Source organism: Gekko japonicus, unplaced genomic scaffold (assembly GCF_001447785.1).
Source record: "Gekko japonicus isolate JY-2015 unplaced genomic scaffold, Gekko_japonicus_V1.1 scaffold6475, whole genome shotgun sequence".
Lineage (NCBI taxonomy): Eukaryota > Metazoa > Chordata > Lepidosauria > Squamata > Gekkonidae > Gekko > Gekko japonicus.
Genome location: NW_015169982.1, coordinates 7,293 through 20,351, shown reverse-complemented (window position 1 = coordinate 20,351; position 13,059 = coordinate 7,293).

Here is a 13,059-nt window from a genome sequence, read left to right as displayed (position 1 = left end):
CCCCGCCACTTACTTGGGTCCCGCCGCGCCCCCGCCCCGGCCCGGCCCGGCCCTCCCGCCGGAGCCGAACAGGCGCCTCATCAGGCGCCACCCCCGCGCGCCTCTTGACGGGCCCGCCTTCCTCTGCCCAGCGGCCTTCGCATTGGACAACGCGCCCGTCATGCTCTCGGAAGGCCAGAGGAGCCGGCGGGCGAGAGCCGCGCACGGAGGACTTCCGCCCGCGTGATCATCGGGGGGGGGGGCTTTCGGGAACGAGTCGCCTCCGCCTCCCCCGCCGCCTGTGAACCCGAGTGAAAAGTGAACCATTCTTGACTGCAGCAGTGAGAGAAAAACTGGTTCTAGAATCGATTAGCCTGCGGGGGCTCAAGCGGATTATAGAATTCCCCTCTCAACAATTTTATCCTCACGACAACTCTGTGAGGTAGGGTAGGCGGCATGCGTGTGTGACTGGCCCAAGGACACCCAGCGAGCTTCGGTGACAGACGGAGGGGGCATTCCAATCTGGATCTCCCACATCACTAACTTCCACCAGCACTAGGCTTGGTGTCAGAATGCTGCTTACAGGAAGGTCCTACTTTTCTAATTTTCCAAGTGCGCAGTTATTACTGTTTGGTTGCTTTTATGTAAAAGTTTTAACATAGAGAGAGTGGGAAGAGTGAGGAAACCTTTTCCCCTTCTAGTTGTGATAACATTTCATAGAGGGATGAGGAGACATGTACCACTGCTAAATATTCCACTGGCAGTGTGATCTTAATTGATTTAAGACATGGTTTCCTTAGCCTTTTACAGTTTATAGGACAAGAAAAAGGATACGGAACAACTGATTGGTTTAGCATAGGAAAAGGAGTACGACAAGGATGTATATTGTCACCTTGCTTATTTAATATATATGCAGAGTACATCATGCGAAATGCTGGCCTGATTGAATCACAAGCGGGAATTAAGATTGCTGGGGGAAAGATCAACAACCTCAGATATGCAGACGATACCACTCTAATGGCAGAAAGTGAAGAGGACCTAAAGAGCCTCTTGCTCACGGTAAAAGAGGAGAGCGCAAAAGTGGGCTTGAAGCTCAACATCAAAAAAACTAAGATCATGGCATCCGGCCCCATCACTCCTTGGCAAATAGAAGGGGAAGTCGTGGAAGTAGTGACAGACTTCATGTTCCTGGGGTCCCAGATCGCCGCAGCCTGTGACAGCAGCCATGAAATTAAAAGACGCCTACTCCTTGGGAGGAAAGCGATGGCGAACCTAAACAGCATGATAAAAAGTAGAGACATCACCCTGCCAACAAAAGTCCGCATGGTCAAAGCAATGGTATTCCCAGTAGTCATGTATGGCTGCGAGAGTTGGACTATAAGGAAGGCCGAGCGCCGAAGAATAGATTCTTTTGAACTATGGTGCAGGAGAAGACTCTTGAGAGTCCCTTGGACTGCAAGAAGAACAAATCAGTCAATCCTAAAAGAAATCAACCCAGACTGTTCCCTGGAAGGCCAGATCATGAAACTGAAGCTCAAATACTTTGGCCACCAAATGAGAAGGGAGCACTCACTGGAGAAGACCCCGATGCTGGGAAAGATTGAAGGTCAAAGAAGACGGGAACGGCAAAGGATGAGATGGTTAGACAGTGTCATAGATGCAACGCTCAATGAAATTGAGCAAACTTCAGAGGACGGCGGAAGACAGGAGGGCCTGGCGGGAGTTGGTCCATGGGGTCACGAAGAGTCGGACTCGACTGCGACTGAACAACAAAAGTCCTCTTAATAAGGAGCAATGGTGGCTCTAACACATTGACATTTCTTGCAGACTTTTCAAGGAGCACTATCCGGAATATTTTTCAGGGCTGTTGATAGAATTGCCGGCTTTAGAATCAGCCCCTGCAATTGTCTCTATAATTAGGGTTGCTATCTCCAGCTTGGGAAATTATTGGAGATTTGGGGGTGATGTCTGGGGAGGGCAGAGTTTGGGGAGAGGCAGAAACTCAGCAAGGATGTAAATTCTGTAGCGTGCCCCCTCCCAAACTGCCACATTTCCTCCAGGGAAACAGCCATTCTGTAGTCTGGAGACCAGATGTGATTCTGGGAGAATTCTAGGCCCCACCTGGAGGTTGGTAGACCTAATTGTAAGAGAAGTCTGATATGCATAATGAGTTAGGAATGTTCTTCTCCAAGCTGTGAAACTTCACATTGACGGCTGCAGATAATTTGCTCTTAAAGGTGCAAGCCCTCTGCTCTTCCCCAGTAGCATATTGGACACCTTCTGACCTGAAGGGCTCATCTTCCGGCGTCATATCTTTTAGCCTTTTGATACTGTCCATGGGTGTAATAAAACAAGCAGAGACAGCAGGAGCAGAGAGCAAGCACACCCTCTCCATTGGGATTGAACAAATATAGCCCAATTCCGGTCACAAATTAGATGTGGCTATTAGCCAATTGCGAGTGGGCATGGGTGTGCCCAATTGTTGGTTGTCATCGCTGCAACATAGGATTGGCTAGAGGTTTGGAGACCACGCCTGCAGTCACATGACCCCAAACTCCAGCTTCTCCATTGCTGACATGACTTTTTGCATGTGAGGCAGAGCCAGACGCCATCAGGTCTGCCTCTTCCCTTAGAGGTGTGAAAGAATGTGTGGTTATATGGCATGGTTATAACGTTTCTCTGGCCATATGGACAGGCCATTTGGCTTCAACAGGAAACAAGACACAGCATGTTATCAGAAAGACATCACAGAAGAAGGCATGGATTTATAGAAATCAATATTTCTATACAGCGTGTCCACAGAAATGATGGACGCTGCTGACCACAAGTCCACTTCCATTGTGCAGGGGGACCCTTCGATCCGAACAGTTAACTGGATCTTCGTGGTATCCTCTAACTTGGGGAGGCGGAGTACCTGTACAGATGGCCAGTCTGTGAGGAGGTAGAGGTTGGACATCTCTGCTGCCGTCTCGTGGGTGGCGGCAGGGTGGTGTGCCTGAGTTGGGGGCTGCCGGTGCCGGCTTCCCTTTGACCGGCAGATGCGAGCGAGGTGACCCTGTTTCCCACAGGTGTGGCAAGTTGCGCTGCGGAATTGGCAAGACTTGCGCTCGTGTGCCTTGCCGCAACTAGCGCATGAGGAATGGCCTGTGGTCTTTCCGGTGGGTCCAGAGGCCGCAGGACCCGGTGGCTTTCGGTGCGAGGGCGGCCGGACGAGACAGACGTTCTCCTCCTCCGAGTTCTCGGGGCCCGAGTCGGGGAGCATGAGGTGAGATGCCGCCGGCGGATGGTTGCCGTAGAAGGCCTTGTGGGCGATGGCGAGTTGTAGGGCCGCATCGATTTTGATGTTGGTGGTGCCTATCATCTTCCTCCGAAGCTTCAGGTCTCTGATGCCCCACACAAATTGCGTCAAGAGGTTCTCCTCTACCTTGGTGAAGGCACAGTCCATAGCCAGCTGGCGCAGGGCTGCCATGAAAGCCGCGGTCGACTCGCCTGGTTTCTGGACGCGGCCCTGGAACTCGATGTGCCTGGTGAGCGTGGTTGGCTGGGGCGTGAGGTGCCTCGTCAGTGCGTCGATGATCTCATATGAACACTCGAGGATCGACCGGGGCGCGAGGAGGCTTTTGGTGAGGCAGACTGTGTTCACTCCACAGGAGCTTGGGAGTAGGGCTCATCTTTTGCCCAGATCGGTGACCTCGTTGTAGACAAGATGGCATGTCAGTTGGTCGGTCCACGAGTCCCAGAGTTCGGGATGGGCTGGATCGAAGATCTCCAAGTTCCCCCAAGCAGAGGCCATGGCGTAGCGTTAGCGGGGAGCAGGGTTCCTTGATGCGGTGCGCGGTGCGGTGCTGCTTGAGAGCAATGTGGGGCACGTTAGCTGGAACAGTGCTCGGTGCTGTGCTGGGATGTGAGCCAGGCCTGGCTCAGCGGGATCCCACCTTTGTCGCCACTGTAAAGTATTGGGTTTGCCGCATGGAGGACTCAGACAACGACATGCTTTTGCACATGTTTATTGTACTTCTCCAACTAAGACTAACTCTAACGGCCCGACAGGGCCAACTATATACATATTCACCCAGCACCCCCCATTCCCATTGTAGGGTTTGAATGTCCCGCCAAGTGGCTATTGGTTGGGGCTGGGGGAAACCAGGATCCAAAGTTTCCTTTGTTCCAGGAGCCAAGCTCCAGCCTGTGTCATGGACCCCTGGTGGTGGTCCACGTACATAACAATGTGAATGTCCAATGGAAGGTTTTGTTTGTCCCCCCCCCAAGTGAAATGCTTTTTCTGCTTTGTTTGTATTTATGGTGCTGCCCTCACTTTGTGATCCTATTAACAGGACAATTAACAGCAGCCATTGTGTCCAGGAGAACTGATCTGGGTCATCTGGACATCAGTTTTAATAGCTGGAGATCTCCAGGTGCTGCCTGGAGGTTGGATTATGTTAATTTGGGGCTATGCAGTCACAGCTAAGGTAGAAAAGCACCTCCTCCTGTGCCACGTTTTCTGGGTTCCAAGGGTCTGGAAAGTGGTTCCATAGCCAATTACACGGTTGCCAACTCTGGGTTGGGAAATACCTGTAGATTTGAGGAGTAGAGCCTGGGGAGGGCAGGGTTTTGGGTGGGGAGGGACCTCAGCAGGGTATAATGTAGGCTTGCCAAGTCCCCCCGGGGGTGGGTAAACTCCTGCCCGAGAGGCCCGTTACCCGATGCCAGCAAATCGGGCTCCGGGGGGAACTCCACCCCCTTCTGGCACACGTCCCCAGCATGATAATGTCACCCAGAGGTGACATCATCCCGCTGGCCACGTTGGGGGCAGGACGCTCTATGATTTGAGGGAAGACTCTATGGTTTTCCCTCGAATCCTAGTGGCCCCGCCCCCAATGTGCTGATGCGATGACGTCACTTCCGGGTGGTGTCATCGCGGTGGCGCGCACACGTGCTCGGACTGTTGGGACGGTGCGGGACTCCCCTACAGTAAGTAATTTTGGACTTGGCAACCCTAGTATAATGCCATAGAGTCCACTGCCCAAAGTAGCCATTGTCTCCAAGAGAACTGATCTGGGTCATCTGGACATCAGTTGTAGTAGCTGAAGCCCTGACTGCTACGTCACATTGGCCATCTCAGCAGGATATAAGGACACAGAGTCCACCATTTTCTCCGGGGGAACTGATCTCTGCCATCTGGAAAGCAATTGTAATTCTGAGTGATCTTTAGCCCTCACCTGGAGATTTGCAACCGTGGTTTCCCCCAAAAGACACTACGGGGAAATGTATTTTACCTCAGAACATCAACAGCAAACTGTTTAGAATGTGAGAGGGAAAGGCCAATGAGGCCGCATATGAAAACGAGCTCTGTGTTCCAAGGCAAAGGCGAATCAGGCCACATATGCAAATGACCTCTGTGTTCTGACTTGCTGGGGGGGGGGAAGGAACAGCAAACTGTTTAGAATGTTGGAGGCAGGACTCAGGCAAAGCAGCCAGTGGATAGGGAGACCCTCTGAATGACAGATCAGAGAGCGAACTGATTTTGGAGCGTGTTGGAATGTTCAGGGGAGTCCATGACCAAAATAGAATTATATATACCGGAGGATGAGCTTTAACAAGTTGCTACAGTCTTTGGAATACAAAGGTTTCCCAAGAATATCCGAACTGTTCAGTACACCGCTAACTTATAGGGTAGTCACACAGTGCAGGGGAAATTATCATGAGAGTCGCCTTACTAAACCAGGTAACAATATATCTAGCCCAGCACTTTGTGTCCAAATGTGATCAGTCAGATGCCTCTGGAAGCTCACAAAGAGGACGTGGGCATGGATGGCATTTAAGCTACAAGGCTTAAATTGTTGACAATATAAATTCAAATATTTTTGAATGTCTGGATCTTTCTTAATACGCTCTTGGTGATCTTGAATCTTATTTTTCCCTTTCCCTGCAGTTGCTCTGTGTTTTTGGTATGTTTCAGGTACCTGTTCCTATAGAAAAGTCCAGAAGTATCAAGTTAGATGATTCTATGGATCTCATTGTCCCATCTGATTTATTTATTTAGGTATTTATACCCCATTTGTATGATACAATAAAGGAAGCCACAAAGGCCCTCATTTTTCAAGACCTGAGCAAGGCTCTTAATGATAAGATGTTTTGGAGATCGTTCATTCATAGGGTCGCCATATGTCAGAAGTGACTCAACTGCACGTATCACACACACACGGTGGGGGCCAAAAGTGGTTTACAACATCATTCTCCCCTCCTCTACTTTATCCTCACAACAGAACCCCTGTGAGGTACATGAGGCTGAGAGGGCCTGAATGGCTTAAGTAGAGTACAGTACAGTACAGTAGCAATTTGGACCTAGGTCTCTCAAGTCCAAGTTTGACACTTTAACCACTACACTACCTTTGGATGTTACTCCGGATATATCCAGGAAGAAATGTCATCAAGACATACATATATAGTAGAAAAGTATACTAACATGCACACTTCTGGGACCATTGAAAGTGGAAAGCCATGTGAGTACCTGGAATTAATTTTAACTTGAAGTCCTAGAGATTTGAGAGTGTTGTGTAGGTGGTCTGATGACAGGGTGTGAGCAAGGGTGTGTGTGTGTGTGTGTGTTAAGTGCCATCAAGTAGCTTCCAATTCGCGATGGCCCTATGAATGGGATGGGGAAGTAATTTTCCTTAGCTCAGAGTATTAGTATTAACAGCGTAATTTAACATGGTTTTGCTGTTAACTGGCATCAGGGTGGTTGTCCCCCTCCCCCTTTATATGACACAGTTGTTGCAGAATGCTGTAATTTGACTTCCCTGTATTCTGAATTGTTTTGCAAGTTTGAATGAGTTTGGTGCTGGGCCTGAATGCTAAAGATGTAGATTTGATTTGCTTCAGAGGTTGCCTGTTCTTTGTTAGCTTTGCTGTAATTAACATGAGCTATGAAATGGGGGGAGAACCAATAATACCTCGCAAAACAGACATATTTGAAGTCTTAACTTTAAACAAATTCAAGAACAGGATCTTAGGCCACTGAGGAAAATGGCGCCTTTTCTCTGCTTCCCTCTCCCCCAAATATAAAATGGCTGCTCTGGGACCAGTACCTAACAATCCATGAAAAGGAAATAAGTTTCCTCTCTAGAAAGGAAACCTCTTGCCAGTACAAACAGGTAATAATATTTGCCTGCTTTAAGAGAGCACCTGGGGTTAAACTTGGCACTTGGATTGCTGCAAAACAGAATTGAAAAGGTAAACATATGATCTCATCGTATCCATGCACAATCTAATCAACTGCAGGATATACACTAGCACAAAAGGTCTTCAAATAAAAGTTGTTGCTAAATCCTCATCTATAACTTGGTTCCACCTATGCATGAATGTCTCTGAAGCAGTCATGGGGGCCAGGGCTCACCCTCAGTCACTTGGAACTTAATGTTCCTCTACTGCCTCCCCAGCCCAGGCAAGTCAAATTACTTGGAATTAACCCGAGTGAGTCCCAGTTACACAATGGGATTAAACTGGTTTAAGGAATCCCAAGTATTTTGTATTAAATGTATTATGGATCAGTTTGCTAATCAGGTTGGCAACGGTCCAAAGAACCATGGGAATAGCTCCACTTGCCCAGTGAGGCTTTGGCCTACTGTTTCTCAGATAGCAGCCCCTGATGCTGCTTTTGAAAGTCAGGGAAGTTTTAAAAGATACTTGTGGTACAGCATGAGGATTGGTTGTTCCTAGAAAGATGTCAGAAGTCCTTTGGGTATGTGCAAGCTCTTGGGCGTGCCCAAAGTGGATCTTGGAAATGTGTTGTTCGCCTTCAGGGGAAAGCTTGTAGCTTGATCCTAGGTGGACTTACCGCAAAACAAGCCCTACTATTGAATTGAATGAAATTTATTTCCTGGTAAATGTACATAGGAATGCAACTAGAATGTTTTCCCTTTTGCAAGTGAGGCTAACGGCTTTGTATTTTGTTATGTACTGAGCCTGAACGGGACTCGGTGAAGGACCTAGCTTGGGGTTACTAAACAATAGATAGCCAGGATCCTGGAAGGAACCTATTTACAGCAGTTCTTATGTAAATAGCCTATCACGGGGAGTGGGTGTGTGTTGCGTGTGGTGTTTTGCATGCATTTAAGCAAGGCTCCGCTCCTGCTAGAGTTGTCTTTGAGTTGAGCTAATCACTAAATAAAATATGAGCTGATCACTTCACGCGTCTCGAACCCAGTATATTTCACTGGCAACGAGGATGGGATCCCAATGAGCAAGCCTGATCCAGCCAGCACTGCACCGTGCAACAAGCTCCAGTGCCTCGCGCCCCGCATCGCTCCATGGACCATGGCTGCCGCTCTGGGACATCTACCAGAATTCGACCCCACTCACCCCGAACTTTGGGAAACATAGGTGGAGCGGCTATCATGTTCCAGGTCATGGATGACGCCGGTAAGAAGGCCCTCTTGCTCAGTGCCTGTGGCATCGCCATGCTGTGGCTCATCCAGGGCCTCATCACACCGAAAACCTTGGAAGAGGCCTCGTACGATGACCTCATCACGGTGCTCACCGGCCATTTCACGCCACAGCCCACTAAGATGGCACGCTGCGTGGATTTCTTCATGTGCCAGCAAAAGTCTAGTGAAGCGGCCACTGACTTCATAGCTGACCTTCGCTGGCTGGCCCTCAACTGTGCGTTCTCGGATCTCGAATCCCTGCTCAACCAGTTCGTCATGGGCATCCGAGAACAGAAACTCCGCCACAAACTCATTGGCCATGAGCTTTTGGGAAATCCCAGCACGACCGCCAGGCCCACTCAGCACACCAGGCCTCTGGCTCCCCGGGTTCTGAGGCCTCAGACGAGGAAGAGACACACCAGGTCCGTCGGCCAGCTTGCCGCAACTCGCGACCATCAACCAACTTGCGACGATCGCTGCCACACACTCTGTGAAAACCATCGCACCAGCTTCATGCGCCAGCTGCAGAGATGACCACTAACGCCGCTTCTGCCATTTCCACAATGTGAATTGCAGGACCTGTGGCAAGACCAGCCACATCGCTCATGCCTGCTACTCCAGAGGAACCTGAAGACGCTCTGCCACCCACCAGGAATCAGTGGAGCTTCACACAACCGCAGTCCACCAACACCAGGTACTGAATTTGCCCCGGGACACCCCTGATAAGATTAAAGTGACTGTGTTAATTGATGGAATGCCCTGCGAGATGGAGTTAAACACTAGGTCCTCCATCTCCATCATCTCTGAAGAGACTCTCAGGAGGCTCTGTCCGCAGGGGGGTCACCGCCTGAGACCCACTGGCTTCACCCTCAGAGACTTTCAGAAGAACCCGGTGGCCATTAAAGGGTGGGACAAATTCCATGTGCAGTCCAAGAACTTTTGGACTTGGTGGTGGTGGAAGGGCAGCTCACCAGCTTACTGGGACTGTCGTGGTTTGCACCTTTGGGATTCGGAGTGACGGGGGTGCATCACGTGTGGTCTATGGATTTTCATACCATGTGCGACAAGTTCCCTGCTGTCTTCAATGGAACTCTTGGTCGTTACACCAGTCCGCCCGTCTCCCTAAACCTTGACCTGGCGATGCAGCCCATCCGTATAAAGGCCAGGCGTGTCCCGTTCACCCTTAAGTCCAAAATAGACGGGGAGCTGGATTGCCTGATGGCCCAAGGGGTTCTGGAGCCCGTGCCACATGCTCTCTGGGAGACCCCTATCGTGACCCCCTTTAAGGCCAATGGCGATGTCCGCATCTGCGCAGATTACAAATGCACCATAAACAAGGTCCTACAGGACCACGCCTATCAAGTCCCAGTGGTCAGCCATGTATTGGCTTCATTGGCGGGAGTGAAAACAAAGATTTTTGTTAAGATGGACTTGGCCCAGGCATACCAACAACTTCCCATAGACGTTGCCACCACAGAGGCCCAAACGATCATGACGCACATGGGCATGTTCTGGGTGTGGCGGCGGCAATTTGGAGTCATGTACTGAACCTGAACGGGACTCGGTGAAGGACCTAGCTTGAGGTTACTAAACAATAGATAGCCAGGAACCTATTGAACAGCAGTTCTTATGTAAATAGCCTATCACAGGGAGTGTGTGTGTGTTGGGTGTGGTGCTTTGCACGCATTTAAGCAGGGCTCCGCTCCTGCTAGAGTTGTCTTTGAGTTGAGCTAATCACTAAATAAAATATGAGCTGATCACGCGTCTCGAACCCAGTATATTTCATATTTGAAATTAGTATGGTAACAAATAGTCTGTATTGATCAGAAAGCACATGTGAGCAAATGTAACTGACTCTTCTTTTTTGTCCAGGGCCAACATTCATATACAGTAATACAAGGCACATACGTAACAAGTGCCTATTGAACCTGGGACCTTCTGCATGCCAAGCTGATACTCTATCACTGATAGGGCTGCCAAGTGGGGGCGGGTGGCGGGTAAACCCCCGCTTCGGAGGCCCGATTTCTGCCGCCGTGGAATTGGGCCCCGGGGGGAACTCCGCACAGTGTGGCTGCGTCACCAGAGGTGACGCAACCACGTCAATCACGAGGGTGTGGCCCCGATCGTCGGAGGGAAAACTCTTATGGTTTTCCCTCCGACAATCGGGGCCACGCCTTCAACGTGATCGATGTCGCACGTCACTTCTGGTGACATGCTGGCAGCGCGCGCGCACACGCATCAAGGGACGGCTCCCAGAGCCCAGCGAGGCTCTCCCGCCAGTAAGTTATTTTAACTTTGCAACCCTAATCACTGAGCCAACTAGTAACAAATTTGTTGTTTGTAGAATCTAACAAGCCTCCAAAAGCAATGCCTAGTAGTCACAAATAAAATACATCAGATAAGTAAACCTTCTACAGAAACCCCATGTCTTGAGGTCTGCAGGTAACTTTTCGCCACTGCAGCAGACAAAGGTTTTGTGGCAAAGTGACTTCTGCTGGCTCTGAGCTCGACTAAGGCATCACCCTTTGTCTGTTTCTAGTGCCATATGAATCAATGCAACACACATTTCCTGCAAAATAATGGGCTAGCGCAACATATGTGACTATGAATCACTAGGATTAAATGCCTGTTTAACAAAACAGAGCAATGAAATGGCTTGACCATACACTGGAGTAACCATGCAGGAAACAGGGATCGATGCTAGCAACCATTTGGACTCCTAGAGGCATTTTTTATAGCACCCCCCCACACACACACAAAAAACCTTTATTGGCATGAAAGCACAAAACATCATGGAAATACGAGAAAACATTTGTGATAGCAACGGACCTGCACTTCCCTTGAAATCAACATACAGAGTGGGGGGGGGGGAGGCATGAATGCACTATCTGTGATTACCAACCTGCGATCACAGAACTGATGTGTAGAAAGTGTATGCATGCAAGTTCCTTTTGGGTGAGTGAGCAGTGTTTAAAAAAGCAGTGTTCTCGCTCACGGGGATAGAAGGCCCTCAGTGGGCATCCCCTTCATGGGGAGCAAGAGACCCACCAGCTATGCATTTTGGGAGCGCAGTTAGTAAAATCATCATATTGGTTAAGTTGGGCAATACATGAATTTTCTTTTCTTTTTTTTAAATTAGGTTTTTATTAGTTTTCTACAAAGAAAAAAAGAGGACAGACATCACAGTTTACAAGACATCTCCCTTATAAATAAAAGCCGAATGGTGGTGGCACTTCTCTAGAACATTCCACACGCTCCAAAATCAGTTCGCTCTCTGATCTGTCATTCAGAGGGTCTCCCTATCCACTGGCTGCTTTGCCTGAGTCCTGCCTCCAACATTCTAAACATTTCGCTAATCCTCCCCCCCCCATATCCAGTCAACACAGAGGTTATTTGCATATGCAGCCTCATTGGCCTCTGCCTCGGAACACAGAGGTCGTTTGCATATGCGACTTGATTGGCTTTTGCCTCTAACATTCTAAACAGTTTTCTGTTCTGAGGTAAAATGTGTCCAATCTCCAGGTGAGGGCTGGAGATCACTCAGAATTACAACTGCTTTCCAGATGGCAGAGATCAGTTCCCCTGGAGAAAATGGTGGGCTCTGTATCCTTATATGCTGCTGAGGTGGCCCCCATATGACAGCCAATGTGACGTAGCAGTCAGGGCTTCAGAGCACGGGAGAGGCTGCAGGGGTGTGGGGGGTGGAAAGCTGAAGAGTGAGGGGGAAATAAAGGTAGGTTGATGATTGGCTGGGAAAGAGATAGGGTTACCAACTCCAGGTGGGAAATTTCTGGAGATATGAGGGATGGAGCCTGGAGAGGGTGAGGTTTCAGGAGGCGTGGGACCTCGGACAGGTACAAAGCCATAGACTCCACCCTCCAAACCAACCATTCCCTTCTGGGGAACCATCATTGCCAATCTCCAGGTGAGGGCTGGAGATCACTCAAAATTACAACTGTTCTTTAGGTGGCAGAGATCAGTTCCTCTGGAGAATATGGTGGACTCAGTGTCATTATACCCTGCTGAGGTCGCCACAGCAAATTGACACTGAGTGTCCAAGCCCAGGACACCCACCCAGAGCCTATTTCTAGAGGCCGTTGTATTTATTTCCGCAACGGGCCTTTTTCCTAGTACTAACATAAAACAAACAAGAACCTTTTACTCATTGTAACTGTTCAATGTTTTACATACAAAATATCGTTCTTTTAGGCACCTTAACAGATTTAATAATATACAAGCCGGAATAGTAATTTAGTAATTTTAATGTGTTGTAATTAAGTAGTTATAATATGCATCTTTCAAACATGCCTCAGTTCATTTATAAAGTCTTGACCATGTTTTCTCGAAAGTTTCTTCTTTTTTATCTTGTAATTGCAAAGTTAATTTGTCCATCTCTGCCGTTTCTAATAATTTGTAGATTATTTCTTCTCTTGATGGGACTTCTTTCCTCCAATATTTTGCATACAGAATCCTAGCCATAGTTATAACATGTATAATCATATAAGCATCTGGTTTTTTAAATCTATCTGGTATAATATTTAATAAAAACAATTCTGGTACAAATGGTATACTTGTTTCTAATATTTTTTGTAATATCTCATGAATCCAAACCCAATATTTTTAGTTATATTACAAGACCACCACATATGAAAAA